Genomic DNA, 23,591 nt, shown 5'->3' with positions numbered 1-23,591 from the left:
CTCCACTGTCTACGTTTTTCTTAATATTCTATACCTTCAAACTCCTACTCTAACTTTCGTTAAGCTATGCTTACAGCAGCAGTTTATGGCTCATATACTATCCCAATATTTCAAATTCTTTCACACTTCTCTTGGAAATCTTTTCCTAAAAATCCCAAGAACCACATGGCCAGGTTTGTCATCACAACAATGACATCACTCTTGGTACCTATTGTCTTCATGATTTTCTTTATTCTGTAATAAAGTTCTTGACAAAGACAACTTAAGGCAGAGAAGCATTTATTTTGGTTCATAGTTTGAGGATACAGTCATGGTAGTGAAGGTCTGATGGTAGCAGAATCAGGCAGCTAGTCACAGTATATCTACAGTTAGGAAACAGAGATTAGTGCTGGTGGGCAGGCAATAGTGTCCTAAGAAACACACACATACGCACACACGCACAAACACACACACATACACACTCACACACACACACACACACACACACACACACACACACACACACACACACTCACGATCCTGGAAAAACTACCGTGCCCACCTGTACCTATGTTGTCTTCAAACAAACCAGACATCTACAGTAAAAATTATGGCAAACAAGGGAAGGAAAAGCTATCACAGTCAGAGTTGCTTTCCTTTTAAGTCTGCATTATTAACAAGTTGAAAGGGGAGAATATTAGAAAGATGATTCTACAAGGACACTAATCCACTTCCCTTGTTCTAGCAAGACTAGAACACACAAGCCCATACAAGCTAAATGGTCTTTTTTTATTCTTTGTTTTTTCAAGACAGGGTTTCTCTGTATAGCCCTGGCTGTCCTGGAACTCACTTTGTAGACCAGGCTGGCCTCAAACTCAGAAATCTGCCTGCCTCTGCCTCCCGAGTGCTGGGATTAAAGGCGTGCGCCACCACGCCCGGCACCTAAAGTTCTTATGTCTGTGTTTTAAATATTAAAATTTTGAAATAGTTTTAAAGTATATTGCAGGCTTATAAGACAGACTACATATAGAAAGTTAGTAAAAAGAATCACTGTATAAATAAAGTTAACATATCTGCCTGCCACCCCTGCATGCCCTAAACACACACACACACACACACACACACACACACACACACACACACTTACACACATCTTTCTTTTTCCTGGTAAGATCATATTACACTCTGTTTAGCACAAATCCTAAATGCACAACATTTTTATTCTTCAGAACAGTATTAAACAGTAAATGAGAACACCCTAAAGTGTAGACTTTTACTAGCACCTTTTTCCTTCCTTTTAAACAAAAGAATCTGCATTTCCTATTGTAGGAGACCTCAGAAGTCAGGTAGCTGGCTCTGCCTTTTAAAAATACACAAACTACAAGGTGGCAGCAGATTTTTGGTTTCCAAATGGCATGGTATCCTACACCCTACGCCACTCACTCTGCAGAGACACAGTGACATCCATGTGTCTTTCACCATTGCCAAGACCAGTGCTTCTTGTTTCTGGGAGATGAAGCTGCCCTGTCTGCTGTGGATGCTGAAGTCCACCAATCTCCCATTCACGTTGTAGAATTCATGCTCTGACTGCCACAATGGCTGGTAACAAGTCACAGATAAATTCCAACCTCAGATATGCCTTTGGTCAAAGAGAACTGCTTGCCTCAACTGAGCAGAACTTTGAAGGGCCATCTCATCTTCCACATTCTGCAAGAGAAGGGCTGTTGGCTCTAGCACTAAGGACTTGCAGGATCTATTTCAGCTTGTCAAGACCTACTTTCATTTTCTCAGGCAAGTCCCTCCCGACAATACTGCCAATAAACTCTCAGTGTACCAGTCTGTCTCCATGTCTCTTTTCTCTGAATTTGGACATAAATGTACCAGTATTGAATTTTAACAAATTATGTCCTGCATATTTTTTTTGAGTTGACAATTTGCTATGCTTAAGTCCACTAAATGTTTGGTTATTTGCTTTCTTTTGCCTATAGTTACAGCTGCAATTATGTCTACTTTTATCCATTCCCCACAAAATCCTGTCATCCAGTGTTTTACACCAGGGAGACTATTTATGTATGTTTGCTAGTCAAGTTAGCCAGAGAAACCACAATTCTTAAACAAAACATGAAACTTCTCAGAGCCACTATTTGCTCTTATAATCATTTTCTTGGACAAGGAGAGAAATGCCAAGGCCAATATTTTCAAGTTAAATCAGTTATCATCCTGGATATTTTCAAGGAAACTACTAAATATATTTTCACCTTGAGAAATGTTTTGGGGCTAGCTTTTACTTTGAAGTTTTCAACTTCTAAGCTATCAATTAAGTCCCATTCTTTAACATGACTTATTATATCTCATGTTACCTATAAAAATTACTCTCAGTCATGTTCTTTTAAAGGAATCAAAACTCCTGTAAATATGCAAATGTCTCAGACACAAGTTTCTACTGCCCAAGAACACGTCTGCTGGTTTCAGGGGCATTATTGTAAAGGTACATTCTGCAACTCATTTGGGAAATATTTGCCTGACTCAATCCTAACTTTTGGCTACCGGAGTCAGGAAGATAAAAATTAATACCTCTGAGTCATAAGGTGTGGGTAAGATATATTTCCTCATGAAGTGAAAAATGTTCTCGTGTAGGTCACTTGATCATTTTCAAACCTTGTGGATTTCACACTCAGTCCAGAACAATTTCTGGCTACTGGTAATTCCTGTGGATTAAGTTTACCACAACTGTGACGATGCTAGTTTTCTATATTGTGACTTTTTTGTTGGGCAGCAATCTCTCCTTTACCTTTATTTTCTTGTTTATCTCACCCTACATGTTAATTAACATCAGCTAAACTCTATTCTTTAACAGTATACATCCAATAAAACTCAAGTACAAAAGGAAACAGAAACAAATAAGATGAGTAGTTTAAAAAACACCCCCTCCTATCAGAAGGCAGCCTGGAAAGCCCAGAGTGTAGCTGAACAGAACGACATGAACACCATGTTGATCCACACGGTGCCTGTGTCCCCATGTTCTTGGTGCTGTATACATGGATGAGTAGCTTTACTGAGAAAGAAAATTTTCTTGACAACTTTGGGTTAGAAGTCGATTTTATTTGATATTAGAATGGCTACTCCACCTTGTTTCTTTGGACTATTTGCTTGGAAAATTGTTTTCCAGCTTTTTACACTGAGGTAGTGTCTGTCTTTTTCCATGAGGTGGGTTTCCTGTAAGCAGCAAAATGTTGGGTCCTGTATGTGTAACCAGTCTGTTAGTCTATGTCTTTTTATTGAGGAATTGAGTCCATTGATATTAAGAGATATTAAGGGAAAGTAATTGTTGCTTCCTGTTATTTTTGTTGTTAGAATTGGGATTCTGTTCTTGTGGCTGTCTTCTTTTAGGTTTATTGAAGGATTACTTTCTTGCTTTTTCTAGGGCGTAATTTCCATCCTAGTGTTGGTGTTTTCCCTTTATTATCCTTTGAAGGGCTAGATTCGTGGAAAGATATTGTGTGAATTTGGTTTTGTCATCATATATAAACACACGTGGTGTGATTTATAGAGCAATATGGTCTCTCAACCTGGGCCAGATCCAGTGTCCAGAATCATTTATTACATTTGGCTATATAGAGGCCCAAGTAACTCCTATAATTCTATTTTTGTAGTCACCGATTAAAGTTTTCTTTATAGGGGAGCAAACAGGAAGGAAGCAAGCTAATTGTCAGGAAATAGGAGGATCTGGGATTCTATGAAAACTGTTGCTTAGTTTTGTGGTCACGGAGTGGTAATATGCAACTTAGTACTGTCAAATCTTACTTGTTGTCTAGGGATACTAGAAATCAAATGTTTATAGGAATAACATTACAGAAATTATAGATGTCTCTGAGCTTCTTCCTGCAGTGTCCCATGCCATTGCTGTTTCTTATGTCACCATACTGGTCCCACTGCCTGTAGATGTGCAATGCACGCTTCAAGTCTACTGTCCTTTGAGTCACCATCCTTCTGCCCTCGAAGGGTCTTTCCCTAAGATCCCCTCCCGGGCCTTCTTTTAGACGTTTCCTTGTTAGCCACCCTATTTGAAATCTCACCTCATTTCCTGCTCATTACTCTTTCCTTGATTAGTTTTGCTTTAAAAGCACTCATCACCATTATGATAAACAAATTTCATTTTATTTTTTTCTGTGTATTTGTTCTTTGCTATACTCCTGGTGACTAGAGCAATCTCTGACATACTATTATTTTTTAGTAATAAGAAAATGATGAGTCTGTAAGCCATCTCTGATCTGTGATTTGAGCTTTTGATTTGTGAGTTATTTGCATTGAAAATGTTGTCACACTGAGTGGTGGCTCAGTTCCTGCAGTGAACATCTAGACTTTTTCTAATAGAGTCAAGTAATCCAATGATGTCTTTTTTACAGTTAGGCTCACACAGTTCAGCAACTGCAGCAGACAGCACAGTTTTAGAAAGTCATGGAACCTTTAGAATTGTGGTCCAGTGAGCAGAAGGGGGTTCTGTCTTTGGAAACAATACTCTCCTCTATTTTTGGCTCTAGCATTCTGCTTCCCTGCAAGCTCTGACCACCACAGACAGAAAAACCACCTGACACAGTACCTTCTCTGTCCCACACCAGGCCTTCCTTAGCTGGAGCCAAAAGGAAATCCTTCCTTCCTTAAATCATTTCTGCTAGCAAGTTTGTGACAGTGATAATAAAAATAAAATAAATATAAACATAAAAAAATAAAAATAAATATAATTGTCCATAAAATCGCAGAGTATTTTTGTGAGTACAGTGTCCTAGCCAGGCAAAACTAAACACACCAAACCATGGCTGAGTTATACACACCAGGATGTTTTATTGCCTGTAATTTGATGAAATGCCTAACCAGTAATGGCAAGGCTATCACATTTTCTCTATTCAGAATCAGAATAGGCCTTCTCACTCTGTTCTTCTTCAGCAAAAAGTGTTTCAACTTAGGCATTTCTCTTTTGCTGCTCAGAAAATTAATATATATATAAATATGATCAAAGAAAGTAATATTACAACTGATTTTGGGGAAGGAAAGAAGTTAATTCACATAGATGCTTTCTCTAAAAGTCTTACTACATCATTGCTTTGACTCATGGAATTCAATGCTTTGGATGCTATTGTTAATAACTCATGTTCGTTTCTCCCTTCCGAACCCCTTTTCTTTGACTGGGTCTTATATATCCCAGGCTGGCCTTGAAATTGTCATTTATCAGAGGACAACCTTGAACTTCTGATATTCCTAATCTCTACCTTCTTAGTGTTGGGATTAAACAACTCTCGGTGAGCATCCCTACTAAGAATGGAGAACCATGAGAAATGTTTCAGAAATAAATAGAAAACAGGTTTATATTCACAAGGCAGACTGCAATTTTACCAGGTTGACAAAATACATCTTAGTAAAATTGACGTTAGACTAGAAACATGCAATTTCTTCTCCCTCAACCCTAAAGCCTTCCTAGCCTGTGACTCAATTTCCTACACCAAGGGGTTGTTGTCCCAGGAGTTGCAGTAGCCAAGGGAAGGAAGTGCTTGCTCACCTTTGCTGTGCTTGGAATAACTGCTCCACATCAAAGAAGTGACTCACTCCGCCCCCTGCCAGACCTGAGCATACTTCCTACCTCCCACCACCCTTTATTGGCTGAGCTGCTGTTTGGCTTGAGGGGCCTCTACCAGCAAGTCTGGGTTTGTGGTGTCTGGCACGCTCACCTCCCTGAATGACGAGGCTCCCTGAGGTGGGTTGTTTTGCAGGTTAGAACCTGAAGGTGACCACTGCTCCACCTGACCTCTGGTTCAAGTTATATAATTTAACACCAGGAAGCTGGGCTCTCTCCTTGACCAGCACAAAAGGAAATGGAATAATTTGTATCTGTCCTCTTCTTAAAAGTAAACACAAACAGGTTATGAGTTCGCCTGAAAGGGTGTGAGTGTCTGCTTTCGTTGGTTTTGCAGAGACACATTGCTATTGGGAATTCCACAAGCCACCAGATTTTAATGAGCTCAGCAAACACTCACACAGAATGGAGCAGGTGGTGGGTGCTCAGAAGTATTTATGCCCGAGGAAGATGCTTTTTTTCTGCATGGAAACCACTTAAAGAAATAATTTCATGTTTCTTAGAAATGAAGTATCCACATTTATTTTAATAAAAGTCCAGCACAAGACTCAATAATAAATGAAGTGTAGAAGTGGAAAATGAGGGCCTCCGACTTATTACAAACCTGGAGCAGCTCGTGTTTTAATCAAATAAATGTAGCTTGGTGCTAAAGGAACCTAGAATCAGATCAACTGTTTCAGAATTGCTTACTAGCAACATGGCTGTTCAAGCGTGGCTTCTTTAGTCTTCTATTTGGTTATTAAAATAGAGTTAATAGTGATCATTTCTTAAGCTTTATATACGTTCTAAGTAATACAATGAAAATAATGTTTTCAATGCAGATTATTTCCTATTTTAGAAAAAAGGAATAAAACATGCCATATTCTGTAGCTCAGAGATGGTGCAGAGCAGGTGAAGTGATATGAAAAGGCTTTTCCTCAGTGTGCCTGGCATTATCTAACTTCCTCTTGGCCACAGCACCTTCCTTTCCATTGCCTTTGAATATGGTCTTTGCTGTTCTTATCTTCTGGTACAGTCCTTGACTATTTGTATACAGGGTTTTGCAGAACAGCATTCAAAGAGCTTGTAGCACACTGTAATGGTCAGAATGACAACCTGCTTATGCTTGGCTACATACTCCTTAAATCCTTTGCATTTAAATGTTCACTTTCCTTGGCTAATTAGAATATAGAGCTATCACTGGTGGCTTAGTCAACTTTGGGATGTTTTCAATGCTGATAAATGCTAAAATCCCACCCCTCTAGGACTGAATGGACAGTTGCATGCTCTGCTCATGTTAGAGAGCAGTATGCCTCTTGCTTGGTTTTTCCTTCCAGACAGCCTGGCATTTCTTTTTTTTTCCTGGCTTGCCATGTTGATGAATAAGACTGCTGGGGAATTTGGAGAAGAGGTGGTGTGAATGAGTTTATGTATTATCCAGCTTACCTCATGATTACTCACAGTTAACTGGAAAATTTCCAACCATTTTCTCTTGATCTTAGCTTCCTGGGTGATTTGACCTGCCATCTGCTATCAAAGCACATTTGGAAAGAGCGTGCTTGAGGACTGGTTAAAAAAAAAAAAGAAAAAAAAGAAATGGAAACTATTAGTGGGAAGCTGATGTGGAATAGAAGAAAGTCCTTCAGCCGATCAGCTCAGCTTCCACACCAAGTCTGTCATTGGAGCATTCCAAGAGGAACCTCAGAGAATCCCAGACTTATGACTATAATAAAGCAGCATCGACCACAATGCTACGCACTCAGACTCCTCAGGAGAAGCAGAGCAGCAACTGCTAGTTATTTCTCTCCTTTTGGAAATATTCCAAAGAGCAAATATTTGGAGAAACCAAAAGATTTTTCTTCAGGTGTCTGTCATTGTCCCACAAGGTAGTATTAGAGAAAATGGGAAAAGAGTGCTTTGGACATAGCAGAGAATTTCTTTGATGATTTCGAGAAAAGGTATTTATAATCCAAGAAATATTTAAGACTATCCCAAACACAGTGATTTTAAGAATTAGAAGAGACGAGAAAAATATTGCTTGCATCATAGCAAGGAGTCATATTACATTTTACTTTCTACTTTTTAAAATTGGTTTGTTTGTGGTTGTGTGTGTTTAAGAGAGACAGACAGACAGACAGACAGACAGACATTCATCTTATTCCTAATATTTTACTAAAAATTTCAGGGAAATTGAATAAAACAAAAAAGAGATATGAAGCTAAAATATCTTATTATTATAATTGGACACATCACATTTTTCTGAAGATCACAAAGCTTAGAAAATTGCCCATGCTAGTACTTACTTATTCAATCTATCTTTTAAAACTCTAACTAATGGATCAGTTTTTAAAGGTTGACTTTTTTTTATTAGTATGGAAAACTCCATTTATTTAGAGGTAAGCGGTCTTAGTTAATAGTCCAGTTCTGGGATTGGCTGTGTCAGCATAGGTAAGGAATGAAAAGGGTTAACAGGTTACCTGGACAGTCTGACCAGGGAAGATAGCTGACTAGTAGTATGGCTCAGTCTTCCACATTTTGCGGTCAGTGTTATTTGCCAGCCCTGCCTAGGTAATTACATCAGATTTCCACACCCATAGTTGTGTGGTCATGCAAGAAGGTTAAGGAAGTCTGACTTGCATAATTGGTGTTCTGTCTTGAAAACATCTATCCGTGAGTGCTTAGGTGGGTAATGTGCCTGAACTTGCCTTTTGGAGTTTCTTAAGCTGGTTAATGTTCGCCATCCATGACTAGGGCATTTTTGACACTGCAGACACACAAATCCTTCTACAGGTCCTTTTCTCTCACCCTCTCCATTTTAAAAATTTCTTCTAAATTATTTTCATGAAGTCATATAATACTGGACACTACTGATACTTCTAGTATTTCTCACCTTTATTAATTTTTATAACATGTTTAGTTATTCGATTTTAAAATAAATTTTCTTTTATATGAAACCCAAATTACTCACTTTTAGATACCTTTTAAAAGGTGTATTCAAGGTTGTGGATTCAAAATATTGACTATTTTTCCTGATAATAAACTAGGTGTTTACATGTATCTACTCAAATCCTATAATTGACTTCACGAAATGCTGTTATTGACTAGTCTTTAAACTTGTAGCACAGCGTACCCAGTTTTCTACAGGCAGATAGGGTTGATGGCTGAAACCATGCTTTTAGGCCCTTAAATCCAAGTCTCTCTCACAAACTAAATCGATTTAGGTTGGGCATCTATTTGGTAATATAAAAAGATGGCCTAGTCGGCCATCACTGCAAAGAGAGGCCCATTGGACACACAAACTTTATATGTCCCAGTACAGGGGAACGCCAGGGCCAAAAATTGGGAATGGGTGGGTAGGGAAGTGGGGGGGGGGTATGGGGGACTTTTGGAGAGCATTGGAAATGTAATTGAGGAAAATACGTAATAAAAAAATTTAAAAAATAAAAGAAATCTTCACTTAGGCTGGAGGCCTCAGTGTGGGGAATGCCAGGACAGGGAAGCAGGAGTGGGTGGGTTGGTGAGCTGGGGGAGGGGGAGAAGGGAAGGGGATAGGAGGTTTTTGGAGGGGAAACAAGGAAAGGGGATAACATTTGAAATGTAAATAAGGAAGATATCTAATAAAATAAAAAAAGAAATCCCAATAAAGATTATATATATATATATATAAACACCAATAATTTAAAATTTAAATAAAAACATATTCACACCTGGCATGGTGGCTTGTGCTCACAATCTCAGCACTTGAGAGACTGACTAAAGGAGACTGCTGTAAGTTTGGCAGCCTGGGTTACATGAGATCCAGGACAGCCTAGGCTACAGAGTGAGAGCGACATAAGATCTGTATCATGTCTACAGAGTGAGTGCCAAGAAAAGAAGAGGGAGGGTAGGAAATATTTTGATGGTTATCTACATGTTCACTATCAAATTCAACAACTACCAACTAATACCTGATATCGTTCATCTATCCCTAAACAAGCACACACACATTAAATTATATTAAACTTAAAAAAAAAAAAAAAGAAGGGCTGGAGAGATGGCTCAGCCGTTAAAGGCTAGGCTCACAACCAAAAAAAAAAAATCTTCACTTAATAAAATCTTTTAGAAAAACTATCAATTGTAAAGCAACTAAAACATCCCATCTTCCTATTTAGGTGTTCTTTTATTAATCTTAAATGTCTATCGGGACACCACGCTTCAGTACAGTGGTCCTCAGCCAGAGTATTCATACAGGGGTTCACAAAGACTTCCCAGAGCCATGTATAGTGTTAAGAATGTTGTAGAAACATGAATTTCCCCTGAATTTGTGGAACATGCTTTCTTTTTAAGAATGGTACTTTGCTGCCATAAAAGGGAAGTCGTTTTTACTGTACCTTTGGAATTTGGTTTGGATGCCTTTCCCCCAGAGTGGGACACCAGCAGCGATATTGAATGTATAGGTGAGTGATGCTATTGTACAACTGCTGCTGTAGGTGTGGAAAGTGAAAGAATTTCATGTCTGGTGTCAATTCTTTGCTTTAAACACAAATGAATGTATACTGAACAGTTTTTAGCTGATAGACCTTCAAAAATAATTTTTGTATGGTAGATGAACATGTAATTTGGGACACAAAAATTGTGCAAAGGTCTAAAAGTTGCATCACAACTGGAATAAAACACCTCCATCTTTATCTATGAAGGGATATTTTCACATTTACCTCAATTAAAATGTATAGTATTAATTGATATCCTCATAGGGCAGTGCCTTGTTCAGCCATCATCAGAGAAGCTACCTCCCACAGCATATGGGAGAAAAAAACAGACCCAGAGCCAGACATTACACAGAACATGAGAGACCTTGGAACATTTAGCCCTAAATGAATTACCTATATCAAATTACTCCCCTCAGCGCTCAGGAAACCTATGGAAGAGGAGACAGAGAAAGTGAAAGAGCCAGAGGGGATGGAGGACACCAAGGATCAGGTTCTCTAAGTCAACAAGAATAAAGTGCATATCACGAGTCTGTGCCAGGTCCTCTGCATTATGTACTGTCCCCGAGCTGAGTGGTTTTATGGGATTCCCGAGTGTACAAAGCAATGGATGATTCATTCGTGTGCTCTCTCTTGGGCTCTTTACTGTCTTTTGGCGTGTCCTGTCTAACTTTGATGTGATACTTACTATTTTATCTTATATCTTATCTATTTACTTAATATTATCTCATAGTAACCTGTTCTTTTCTAACAGGAGACAAAGGGAAAGACAAATGGGAGGGGAGGTGGAGAGGAACCAAGAGGAGTAGAGAAAAAGGAAGGTGTAATCAGGATTTATTATGTGAAGGAAAAAAATCTATTTTTAATAAAAGGGAAAATGATTGAAAATTTAAAAATAAAAGAATAGAATTAATTCTAAACTTTAGCTTATTCTAGCAATAAATAATGTTCATACACAGACCTATACAGAGAAAATGCCCAGGTCTGTCACCTTCTTGAGATATTTTCAGCATTGGTTTTCATTTATTTATTAATGTTTCATATTTATGTAATTATACTGAACACGATCCAGTCATTATGTATTTGCTAAGCAATTTACTAATAAAAATAAAGTACCTCATGATAAATATTTTTAATATTGAGAAGCTTTTGGAAAAATTTTTTCATTTTTTTATTAGATATTTTCTTCATTTACATTTTGAATGCTATCCCCGTTCTTAGTTTCCTCTCTGAAAGTCCCCTATCCCCTCCCCCTACCCTGCTCCCCAACCCACCCACTCCTGCTTCCCAGCCCTGGCATTCCCCTGTACTGGGGCATATGATCTTCACAAGACCAAGGACCTCTCCTCCCATTGATGGCCGATTAGGCCATCCTCTGCTACATATGCAGCTAGAAACACAAGTTCTGGGAGTGCTGGTTAGTTCATATTGTTGTTCCTCTTTTGGAAAAATTTAAAACTAACTTTATTTAGATTCTTGCTGCAGAAAGTATAAATAGGTTCACCAACTAATGTCATCAAAATTAAAATAATATTATGCAAATAAATGTATATCAAACTAATGTAAAATATAGTGAGAAAGGAAAAGGAGCTAAAAAAATATGAGGAATATAACATTCTAATTTCTAGGGAAGATTTCATTTCTCAATTTCTGGTTTTAGGATTATTGATGGGGAATCAAATCATTTTGCATCTAAATTTTATAGCAGAAATTTAAAATTGTGGAATAATTCCATGCAAGAAGATGAACATTAAAATAATCTATATTTCACTATGAGAAGAGCAGCAGAGGTGGTGAACTTGTTAGTTACAGCTTAGCCATTCCACTGAGGCTTGTACTGCAAGCCATCATGCTGAACATTAAAAATCCAGCGTTACCAGAAAATGTAAAACAATTTGAAAAATCAATGAAATAACTTAGAAAGAACATAATTTATAATATTTATGTCTTGATTTAAATATTAGGCTCGTCACGTGGTTACAGAAAATGTCTAATTCCCTTGGGGTGTGCACAAACAAAAAGCTTGAAGACCATTTTCTTGGAGGACTGGATTCAATTTTCCAGATGGAGGATTCTGCAGGGAGACTTTGACCTGGTATCAGTTGCCCAGGAATGAACCCAGTAGCTGTCTGCTGAGCACAGTGTGCTCTGCAGAGCTGCCTGGATCCCTGCGACAGACCGTCAGGTAGTCCAGCGGTGAGCCTGGACATCTGGTTGTCTTTCTGCTTGCTCCACTAACATGTACAGTGAGTCAGATGAATTTAGCAAAGGCGACACGAGTGACAAGAATCTTCTCCAGCTTCCCATGCCAAAAAGGGGAACTTCTGTATTTACCAGATAAAGGAAGTAGTTATTTCTTATAAAAGCTAGAAAAGTTTAAGGCAAACAAACTAGAAATAATTTGAATGAAAGCCTGAGTTTAAATAGTCCATGTATATGTAAAATAACTGCAGTTTTTAAAGTCACATATAACCATATTGGTATTAAGGTTTGAAGTTTAGCTTGGTAGTTAAGTTCAGGCCAAAGTTGTCCTTAAAGAGAGATAATTTTAAGACCTAAAGCTTCACTCTTGTAATGTGTAGGACAGCTTTATCCTGAGTAAATGTAAATTTTTTATGATTTATTGAGAAACATTTTTAATAACATCAAAAGTTTATGATCAAAAAACATGAAGTTTAATTATCTCTTCTAATTTTTTTTATAGTTTTTGGCAGGAAAATTTAGAAAGCAGAAAGACAAAATTCCCCCAAGTATTTAAAAACAATTGAACTATAAAAAATTACAAATGTGTGAAACTGCTTTATTTATTTGAATTACCTCTATCAAATTTCTCTCCTCAGAGCTCAGGAAACCCATGAAAGAGGAGGCAGAGAAAGTATAAGAGCCAGAGGGGATGGAGGGTTAAATAAAATGTTTTATTTAACACAATTAAAGCATCTCAGCCCAACTGCAGAGCAGAGATAGTTTTTGGCTTCTACTTTAACACATTAAAGCATATACATTTTATCCTATTCTATCAAGTCTTAATTATATTCCAAAGTGGTTGAACGTCCTGTTTCTACCCATCAGCATTTTATGTTTATTTTAGAACAATTAGGACAAAAATGATTAAATCTAGAACAGCATGTAGATATTTATACTTAGAACTCATCTACAGCAACGACAATCTGGAAATGAATTCCGTAATTGATACACTCCTTCGTAATGTCTTCTTATTCTCTGTAATCACAACACTGCTGCCTGCCACTCATGTATCACTGCTGGCCAGTTTCAGGGAAGCCACATAAACCATAATCATCAGATGAAAACTCACATGGAAATCACTGCCATTTAGAAAACCCCACTTATGTGCTGGTCTAATGTGCAAGAGCACATTAGAGATATTATTATATTGCTTGCAAAGTCAGATACTGAAGAAACTCTTCTGAGTAATTAGGAAAATACATACAAATTGCTTTTTGAAAACTGAAGAACATTTCAAATACAATCAATTTAAAGAAAAAAAAAGGCTAATGAGATGGCTCAATTAATAAAGCATTTACTATACAACCTGATGCCCTGAGTTTGAGCCTAAGAACCCAAGGTGGAAGGAAATAACCAATTCCCACAAGTCGTCCTCTGACCACTGTATGTTCTCAATCTCTCTCTCTCTCTCTCTCTCTCTCTCTCTCTCTCTCTCTCTCTCTCTCTCTCACACACACACACACACACACACACACACACACACACACACAAAGTAATACTGTAAAAGTTATGAACCCCATTGTTTTCTATATATTACTTACCTAAATGAATAAAAGCACTAAAACTGAATTCAGCATTTTCAGTGGGATCACAAAGATGAGATATTCTAATATTCCAAGACTTGTTCCCAGCCATTTTCAAGGGAAATAAATAGGATTGTTTTGTCAAAGACTAAAACTTGCCAGAAAGAATGGATGACTAGGATGATAGATTTGAGATATGGGTGGATACTTCATGATATTCAGGCCATTTGCCTAGGAGAAAGGAAGAGGTGAGTTGTACTTTGCCTTTGTGATAAAATCATGCAGCTATTGATGCTGTTTGATGTGATGATGTGCTTAATTTAGTGTATTTATCTATGGTATTTACAGTAACGTTGTTCCAAGTTGATTAAGGTTTAATCACGAGTGACTAAGCAAGCAGGCATGAAAGAAAGAGTAAGTCATAGCTGTTACTCACGTATGCTCACTCTTCCAATGTTCAGGGAATTAGATTTGCCTGCACAATTTATGACTAATTTGAGACTTTTGTTGGGAAAAGAAATTAATTGGAGATGAAATTAAGAATTGGAAAATGAAGAGAGAGTTATTAAGTTCTTTGCTAAGTTTCCACACAAATCAGTAGACCTGTGTTTCCCAGACTTATCAAGGAGTATTGACGTCTCTGTATACAGACAGTTGGCACAGCACTGGTTAGATTGTAGCTGTGCTCTAATTACTTGTAGATTTTAAAATCCTAGTCCCAGATAGGTAAGAAAGCTCAGAGACCTGGACACCTAATTGGCCCCCTCCTCCATAGCCTACTAGAACAAGAGCTCTTAGCTCCTTGTGCAGCTCGTAGGATCCTCTTTCTGTCTGCCGGTTTAGGCAAGTCTTGTCTTCACCCCACGGCTTGGCAGGCTGTGGGGCAGGAGAACTGAACAAATTAAGCTTTGCAGTGGAATGCTGGCTTTGAGGATGATTGAGAGCTAGCTGAATCATTTAGAGGTTTTTAAAGATGTAAATAATTTACCTAAACACTGTTTAAGTATCACCAATGACAAGTCATAACACTTAGCCTACTTATAGCCAGGGGAAAAAAAACAATATTTCATTTTCAATTTCTGATGTTTCATGTTAGGTGTCAAGCAAAATTTTAGTTAAATGTTACCCACTACGTGGTATAATATCTTGATCTATTTCAAATTTAAAAGCTTGAAAAGTTACCCCAAGTGATTTTCTGAGGACATTGTATAGGAATACTTTCCAGTCACAGTTGGGAGACTGGCATTATGAGTTTCTGTCACAGCTCTTCACTGTACAAACTATTGATGGATACAGATTCACAAATAATGGAAACAGAAATGTCATCTTTTGCAAAACAATAAGATATTAACAGCAATTCATTATGAGAGTTTTACTACACAAGTAACTTACAAGAACAATAGTCACTTTGCAATTTAGGTAGAAAATAAAAATCCCCTAACAATCCTCCCTTCCTTTTCCCCAACCCATTTGTTTTCTTGCTTTCATTAGTTATAAAGCCCACACTCTGTTTTGTCCACACCATATATGTGGATAAGACATTATAATTATTATTGTGGTTTTTCTGTGAATATAAATTCACAGAAATATGAATAAAACAAATATTATTATGATAGTGAGTAAAAATGTCCATGTAAGGATTTTCTTAATATATTTATACATCTATATATAATATATACACATAATATATATATATGTACATATATATAATATATATATTATATATTTCTTCTTTTTATTTAATCTTCCTTTTTACACTCCAGATTTTATTCCCCTCCTGGTCCACCCTCCGACTGTTCCACATCTCATACCTCTTCCCCACCCCCTGTCTCCATGAGGATGTCCCCACCCTCCACCCTCTACCCCACCTGACCTCTAAACTTCCTGGAGCCTCCAGTCTCTTCTCTGTCTGAACACGGACCTGGAGTCCTCTACTGTATGTGTGTTGGGGGCCTCATGTCAGCTGGTGTATGCTGCCTGGTTGGTGGTCCAATGTCAGGTTAATTGAGACTGCTAGTTCTCCTACAGGGTCACTTTCCTTCTCAGCTTCTTACAGTTTTCTTCACAAGTCTGGTTAATTTTACATCTAGCACTGTGTTTAGAAGCAGCTTTGAGTGTGGAATTTTCTTGAGATGTCGCTTTCCCTGATTACCCATTACGGAGTTGAATGTTATAACTGTTTTTTCCTTGTGCTCTTGTCCTGGCTTTACACCCAGTGGTCCTGTGTGAATATTCTGACTATACATTAATGCTCCTATCCAAGTACAGAGCATTATACTCAAAGTAGCACAGAAAATGAAAAGAACCACTTCTTAATGATCAGACTCCATTACTTAGTAAAAAGAAACATGACAAACTGAAAGCTGGTTGGTGTTTCACCCAAAGGTATCAATAATTGGTAAACTTTTTTATTGCATCGTGCTATTTTACTTTTACTTTACAGAACCTCTGTTTTCAGTGTGTGGATAGAATGAATAACCAGTGTTCACACTACATTTTGTGTAATTCAAATATTGTGTATATTCATTACTCAGAGGCAGAATATCTTCCTGTAACGTTACTCTTGGACCTCTGCTCTTACACATGGGGTTAAATTAGAAGAACGATGTGTTATCATGTCAGTCACAGTGAATGCATCCATTTCCTTGTATTCCAGTGGGCATCGTGTCTCTATCTACGTAAATTCAATGTATAAATTTGGAGAGCAATCTGACATAGATGGCTCCCCTTTACAGATGGACACACGGGCACACAAGGAGCCAGAAGGTGTGTGTTTGCATGGATATGCATTTTGGTGAGAAAGGGAACCAGGTGTGATTTCTTATTATTGATTCTAAGTTTGGACAAGATCCTTAAACTTTTTGAGGTTGGGTGCTCTCCTTCCTGAAATGGATGCAATTACCTAGAAGTCCCACAATGGATTTAATGAAAATTATTATTGAATGCTATATAGAAGACACTCAGTTCTTTGTTGTTGTGCATTTTCAAGGTAAACTCAATTAGAGACAGAATGTCCTAAGAGTATGAGCAGATTGACGTGTTGAAAATAGAGCTCTGTTTTTTTTTTTCTTTTCCTTGATTTTCTGCAGGAAAGTTGACCACAGCAGAGAGAAAATAAATGCGTTTACAATAAATATTTACTACGCTCATGAAAAATGGAATTCTAAACGTTATTTAAAGCCAGAACATCTTTAACAAAAAAATCCCTTCAGTTTATTCAGTGAAATAATTTGGCCATGACAATAACTCGTTTCTGACTAGCGCTTTAAACTTTGAAAATAAGAACAAGAAACTTATTGTTAGTAGCAAAATTATTGAAATATTTTGTCTTTTATTCTATCTTTTTAAAAATAGCAACTGCCCTTAAATTTTCTCCTTCTCTCTTCTTTTCCCTTCTCTTTCTTCCCTTTCTCTTACCCACCCCCATATGGAGAGTTGATAGACAGCTATTAACAGATAGATAAATGATAGGCAGGCTGTCTTCTCTGGCTCCTTCAATCATATGGGTTTTCTCTGTCTTATTTTTAGATTGAATTTCTTGGGAATGGGAGAGGTCACTGGCACTGTGTGGCAGAAGAAGGATCTTATTCGGGTTCCACCTTTGAGTGACAATAAGGAACATTTTCTTATTCTCTAGAAGAAGATTTTCCTTTATCCCCCAAATTTCATAATTATTATTCCACTTCATAATTATTACCTGGTCTTGTTTGAGGCTTTTATTTTTTTTAAAAGCATTCAATGTAAACACAACACGTAACAGTGAGTACTCACCAAGATAACAATGCTCAACAAGGAATCAAAGTGGTAACTTGACGAGTACAGATATTTTTGCATGTACGTTAAACTGCGTGGTACATGGTAAGAAGTGTGTTGCTAATAAAAAGCAACTGTTTACAAACACAATATTTTTTTTTCTGGTTTAGATCCATGCAGGCCCCATATTTGCTGCTTCGGTGTCAGTGATCTCCTATGTGTCATGCTTACCAGATTCAGCAGGCCATGATTTCCTGGTCTCCTCCATCCCCTCTGACTCTTACAGTCTTCTACGCCCTCTACACAGAATTCCCAGAGCTCTGAGGGGAGGGATTTGATGGAGACCTCCAATTTAGACTCTTTCTCCACATAATGTCCTGCTGTGGGTCTCTACATCCATACTCCCATTGGCTGCTAGAGGAGGGAAGCCTCTCTGATGATGACTGGATAAGGCACTGGCCTATGAGTACAGCAGAATAGCATTAGGAATAACCTTATCTATTTATTTATTTATTTATTTATTTAACCAGTAGTGTTTGGTTTTACCCTAGACTTTTGGGCTATCTAGTCTCTGGTTCTTAGTTACCCAAGCAGTCTTGGATTTGGGTTCCTTTTCATGAAGTGGGTCTTCAGTCAAATCAGACATTGGTTGGCTACTCTCACAAGTTTGGGGCCATGATTGCTCTAGCATATTTTTCAGGCAGAACAGATTGTAGGCCAAAGATTTTGTGGCTGAATCTGTGTCCACATTTCATTTTCAGTAGCCTGCAACGTATCTTGCCACACCGAAGAGAGGTCTTCACCACTCTAGTGTGCCCCTCTTTACCTAACCACTCTAAGTCTATGGGTCATAGCATGATTATCACTTACTTAAAAGCTAATATTCACTTATAAGTGAATATATCCTGTATTTGTCATTTAGGGTCTGGGTTACTTCAGCCAGGATGATTTTTTTCTAGTTCTATCCATTTACCTGAAGTTTTTATGGTGTCTTTTTTTTTTTAACAGTTGAGTAAATATTCCATTGTATAAATATACCACATTTTCTTTATCCATTTTTTTTTTTTTTTTTTTTTTTTTTTTTTTTTTTTGGTTGAGGGCATCTAGGTTGTTTCCAGTTTGTGCTATGGTGGACATGGTTGAGCAAGTGTTCTTTTGGTAAGACGAAACCATTTGCTACATGCCCAAGAATGGTGTAGTTGGGTCTTGAGGTAGATTGATTCCCAATTTTCTAAGGAACTGACATAGTGATTTCCAGAGTGGCTTTATGAGTTTACACTCATATCAGCAATGGAAGAGTATTACCTTGCTCCAGACCATTGCCAATATGAGCTGGTTGTCACTTGTGTTACTGATCTTAGTCACTCTGACAAGTGTAAAATGAAATCTTAAAGTAGTTTTGATTTGCATTTCCCTGCTGGCTAAGGATAGTAAACATTTCTTTAAATGTTTCTCAGCCACTTGCGATTACTCTATTGAAAATTCTCTGTTTATATCAGTACCATATTTTTAATTGACGTACGTGTGTGTGTGTTCTTGAGTTCTTTATACATTTTGTATATTAGTCCCCTGTCACATGTGGAGTTGGTAAAAATCTTTCCCTATTCTGTAGACTGACACTTTATCCAATTGACTGTATCCTTTGCCTGACAGAGCTTTTCAGTATCATTAGGTCCCATTTATTAATTGCCTATCTTAGTGCCTTAGAAAATTGTCTTCTGTGCCAATGCAGTCAAGGCTATTCCCCACTTTCTCTTCTGTCAGATTTCAGTGTATCTCATTTTTTTTTTTTTGGTTGGGTCTTTGATTCATTTGGACTTGAGTTTTGGGTGGGGTGTAAGTATGGGTCTAGCTGTAATCTTCTACATGCAGACATCCAGTTTGACCCACACTTGTTTGGTGAAGATGCTGTCTTTTTCTTTTTTTTTTTCATTGTGTATTTCTGACTTCTTTATAAAAAGCAAACAAACATGTGTTCATAGGTCTGTGGATTTATGTCTGGGTCTTTAACTTGATTTCATTAATCAACCTATCTGTTTTTATGCCAATTCCAAGTGGTTTTTATCACTGTAGCCCTGTTGTACAACTTGATATCAGGGATGGTGATAACTTCAACAGTTCTTTCTTTGTTCTGGATTGTTTTGGCTATCTTGCTTTTGCTTTTTTTTTTTTTGGTAAAAACACAATATTTTTAATATCTTATAAATCATAGAGGACTTTATGTTACTCAATAGTAATGCTTGCACTCATTTACCCTTTATTAACTATCCTTTAGGTGAGAGACAGATGGGCTGGCTAAGAAACAAAGCTTTTAGCATTATTATTTAGCTCTACAATCTCCTTCCTTAATTATGCATGAGTGATATAAAATTTTACTGATGTACTAAAAATAGTTATAAATGAATATGTGCATACAGAGTTTCATACACTGGACTTTGTCATTTGATGGTAGGATAGAGTTAGTCAAAATAAGGTGAATTGATGCATATACCTCTTACTAGTAGCAAATGTATGTCAGAGTATCTATCTGACTCACATTCTCTTTTCTTGCACCATACCCTACACACAGAGTCTGAATTATGAGATAAGGAGTACTCACACAGACCACATCCTTTTGACTTTCTCTGTTTTTCTTCCTGCCTGAAGAAAGCAGATAGACGGCTAACCAGAAGTACAATGAGACAACACTCCTGGCATCTGGACAAAAGGGTGTACAAGTGGGAGAGAAGCATGCATATCTCTCACCAGACACCAGAGCTTCAGCTGACCTTAGTGTGACTCCAGGAGTCATTGATGTGTGGCCTCAATTCTAGTATTTCTTATGTTATTTTTCTTATGTTATTTCTTATGTTACTGGAAAGATGTTGTTCACAACTCCACTTTGGTGGAGTCTCACTTGTTCTGCTTGTCTTACCTCAAAGTAAAATTTGAAGTAGCCAGTTTCAAGTTTAACAATTTGGTAGGACAGGAAGGAAATTATTTTGAATTCTTGCAGTTAATGCACTTTCTTTTCCATGAAAGTTTTATGCAAGAAGGAAAAAAAAAAGAAATGAAAAACAAGCAGTATGGATAATTGAAGTGCAGGTGTGGTAAACATAGCATCAACTCAATAGTCACATTAAAGTATGTAATGAAACCCAATGTCCCAAGGACAGCAGTTATCACCCTTGGATTACCTATGTTTTTTTTTTTTTTTTTTTTTTTTTAACCAGCAACAACCGAAGGCATGGGAATTTGCTAAATATGTAAATTCTTAGTATAGCACTTATGCAAAAGAGTATGGAGGTTTCTAAAAAACAAAAGTTAAAAACAGAACTGCCAAATTATATGGCACTCTGATAACTGGGTATATATGCAAAGAAAATTAGACCAACACATTAAGAAGCCGTCTGAATGCCCATGTTCACTGCAGCATCATTCACAACAAACAAGATATGGAGACAACCTACAGTGTCCATCAGTAGGTGATTGGCTAAAGAGAATATTTTTGGTCATAGGACATGAAGAAATCCAGTTGGTACTGACCAGGAAACTTCTTTCCTACTGACTGGCTTCCATAGTACCGAAAAGTAGTATTTAGGTTGCTGGAACTCTGTATTTGTGTGTGTGTGTGTAGTCATCTTACGAGGATGTGAATCCTGTGAGCTGTAATAATGATTGGGTTGGCAAGATCTGCCCTCGGTGTAATAAAGACACAAATGTTATGAGGCCAACAAAGCACTTTCTGACTGATTGACTTTAAGAACCGCTCCATATGAGGAAACACATGCTTGGTACTGCAAATCTGAACCAGAGCCCGTGGTTAGAGAGCTCACAGGCCTTAGCAGTGAACATATAAATAGTATTTTACTACTGGCCATAGAGTATTAGAATTGCCTCTAATTTGATATCCCTATACCTATAGATCAATGGAGCTCTCAGACCTCATCAAAGACATTTCTTTGTGCAGTGAATGCTGTTAATTTGTAAACTCACAACCAAATAATGTGCAGACTGTGTTGGTAAAGTGCTTAGCCACAAATGGAACATCTATTCCATCCCTCCCATAAAAGGGGGGCTGAAGACATTGTAAGAGCAAGAGGTGGGGGAGAACTAGTGAAATAATGACTCTGACAGGACTATTATACTCATGAACTCAAAGCAACTGAAGTTGCCTTCAGAAGAGCCAAGCCAGAAAACTCAATACAGTAAACATTCCAGCATGAAGTTTGTATGGGGATCCCCACCCCTAATTGAGGAAATAGTAACAGCTGGTGGCTTCTAGGGGAGGGAACGTCAGCTTGTTTTAAGGGTGTAGCCACTGGCAAGTCAATCTTACTTTAGTTGATGGCCCCATACACATGAGAATATGGGCAGCAAGAATTGGACTCCACAGAGTATTAAAACACACAAAAACAGACAAAAAGACATGAATTTCAGAGGGGTGGGGGATGGATGGGAGGAGTGTAGGGTGAATATGATCAAAATACATTGCACATATGTTTAGCATATTCAATTATTTTTGTAAAATGTGGACCGTATACACAATGGAATGCTATTCAACCTTAAACCTGAAGGAAATATGGTCATTTGTGACAACATAAATAAACCTGTAGCTCACTATGCTAAATCAAGTAACCAGACACATAAAGACAAATGCTGACTTATCTCATGGACATATGAGACCTAAAAATTTTGAGCTCACCAAAATAGAGAGTAAGATAGTAGCTGGGTGGTAGTGATACACACCTTTAATCCCAGCTCTTGGAAGCCAGAGGGAGGCAGAACTCTTAGTTCAAGGCCAGCCTGGTCTACAGAGTAGAAACTGTCTCAAAAATGAGAGAAGGGAAAGGGAGGGGGAAAGGGGAAAGGGAGAGGGAGGGGGAGGGGGAGAGAGAAATAGTTACTAGGAGTCAGAGAGAGGTTAGAGAGGTTTGTGGGTTTTGAAGATATTGGACAATGTACATATGGATTGTAAGTTCTAGAGAATACTAGTAAGACACAATGACCACACATTGTGTTGTATTATTTTTTGAGGCAAAACATTTCTATATAGCTCGAGGTGGCCTTGTACTCCTGATCCTCCTGCCTTAGTACCCAGAATGCTAATATTACAGGTATGCACCACCACAGCTGTTTTTTAATATTGTATCATTAAAAGTTACTAAGAGAGTAGAGGCTAATTAATTGGCTACATTATTTATAGGTTGTGAAACATAGGCCTGTTTTCTCTCTCTCTCTCTCTCTCACACACACACACACACTATATATATATATATACATATATATATATATACATACATATATAATTGAATTCTAATTCTTACATATGCATATATACGTATATGTGTGCATGATATATTTGTGTATACATGTGTGTGTATGGATATATACACATAAATATGTATGCATGTATATATATAATTTTTGTCAATTAGGAAAATGAGTAAGTAGAGAAAATGCATTTTCAGGTCCTGCTGTAGTCCGACGAAGTCAAAATCCTCTTGGATAAAATCCAGAGGTTTTTCCTTGATCCACCCAGGTGACTGTGGTGCACAGTCAAGGGTGAGCCACTTTCTTGGTCAGAATCTGAGATGATGATGTAGGAAAATATCTCTTGGGGCAGCCACAGACCACCAGCAGAGAGATAAAATTTCAAGCGCTGAGTGGCCAGATAGCCCTCGATCTGGAAAACTATTTTGGAGCCAACTGGCAGGTCCTGAGCTAGCACGAGTATTCCGGTCACAGGGACTCCACTGTGTGGCTGCCAGGACCTTCCTTTCAGAGAAACACAGGGGCCATCCAAGAAACAAATGCCATTTCTTTCACATCTCGTTTTGTCTGTCTCCTGACCCAGTGGCACTAGTGACCTGCACAGCAGATTTAATTACAGGCTTGCAGAGATGAGCTAGTGTTTGGATTCAGTTCCCCCAAGGGAAAAAATGGCTTGTTTCAACTGTGAGTTTTGTTCTTTCAGAAGGGCAGAGGGACTGTAAGGGCAGGAAAGCCTGGAAGATTAGCTCTCTGTGATAGGTTCCA

General features: G+C 37.8%; 1 long non-coding RNA gene across 1 annotated transcript in view; it reads right to left on the bottom strand.

Moving 5' to 3' along the window:
• The window catches only part of Wincr1 (WNT induced non-coding RNA 1), a 34,304-nt gene extending 20,242 nt beyond the window's left edge, over positions 1-14,062 (bottom strand). The window contains exons 1-2 of the long non-coding RNA NR_033533.1: positions 13,839-14,062; positions 7,034-7,153 (exon numbers count right to left, since the gene is read on the bottom strand). This is a non-coding gene — a long non-coding RNA (WNT induced non-coding RNA 1). The remainder of the gene's footprint in view (positions 1-7,033; positions 7,154-13,838) is intronic.
• Positions 14,063-23,591: the final 9,529 nt, after the last annotated feature.

Source organism: Mus musculus, chromosome 4 (genome assembly GCF_000001635.26).
Source record: "Mus musculus strain C57BL/6J chromosome 4, GRCm38.p6 C57BL/6J".
In the NCBI taxonomy this organism is placed as follows: domain Eukaryota; kingdom Metazoa; phylum Chordata; class Mammalia; order Rodentia; family Muridae; genus Mus; species Mus musculus.
Note: the sequence above shows the minus strand (reverse complement) of the source record. Positions and strands in the feature narration are given on the sequence as shown.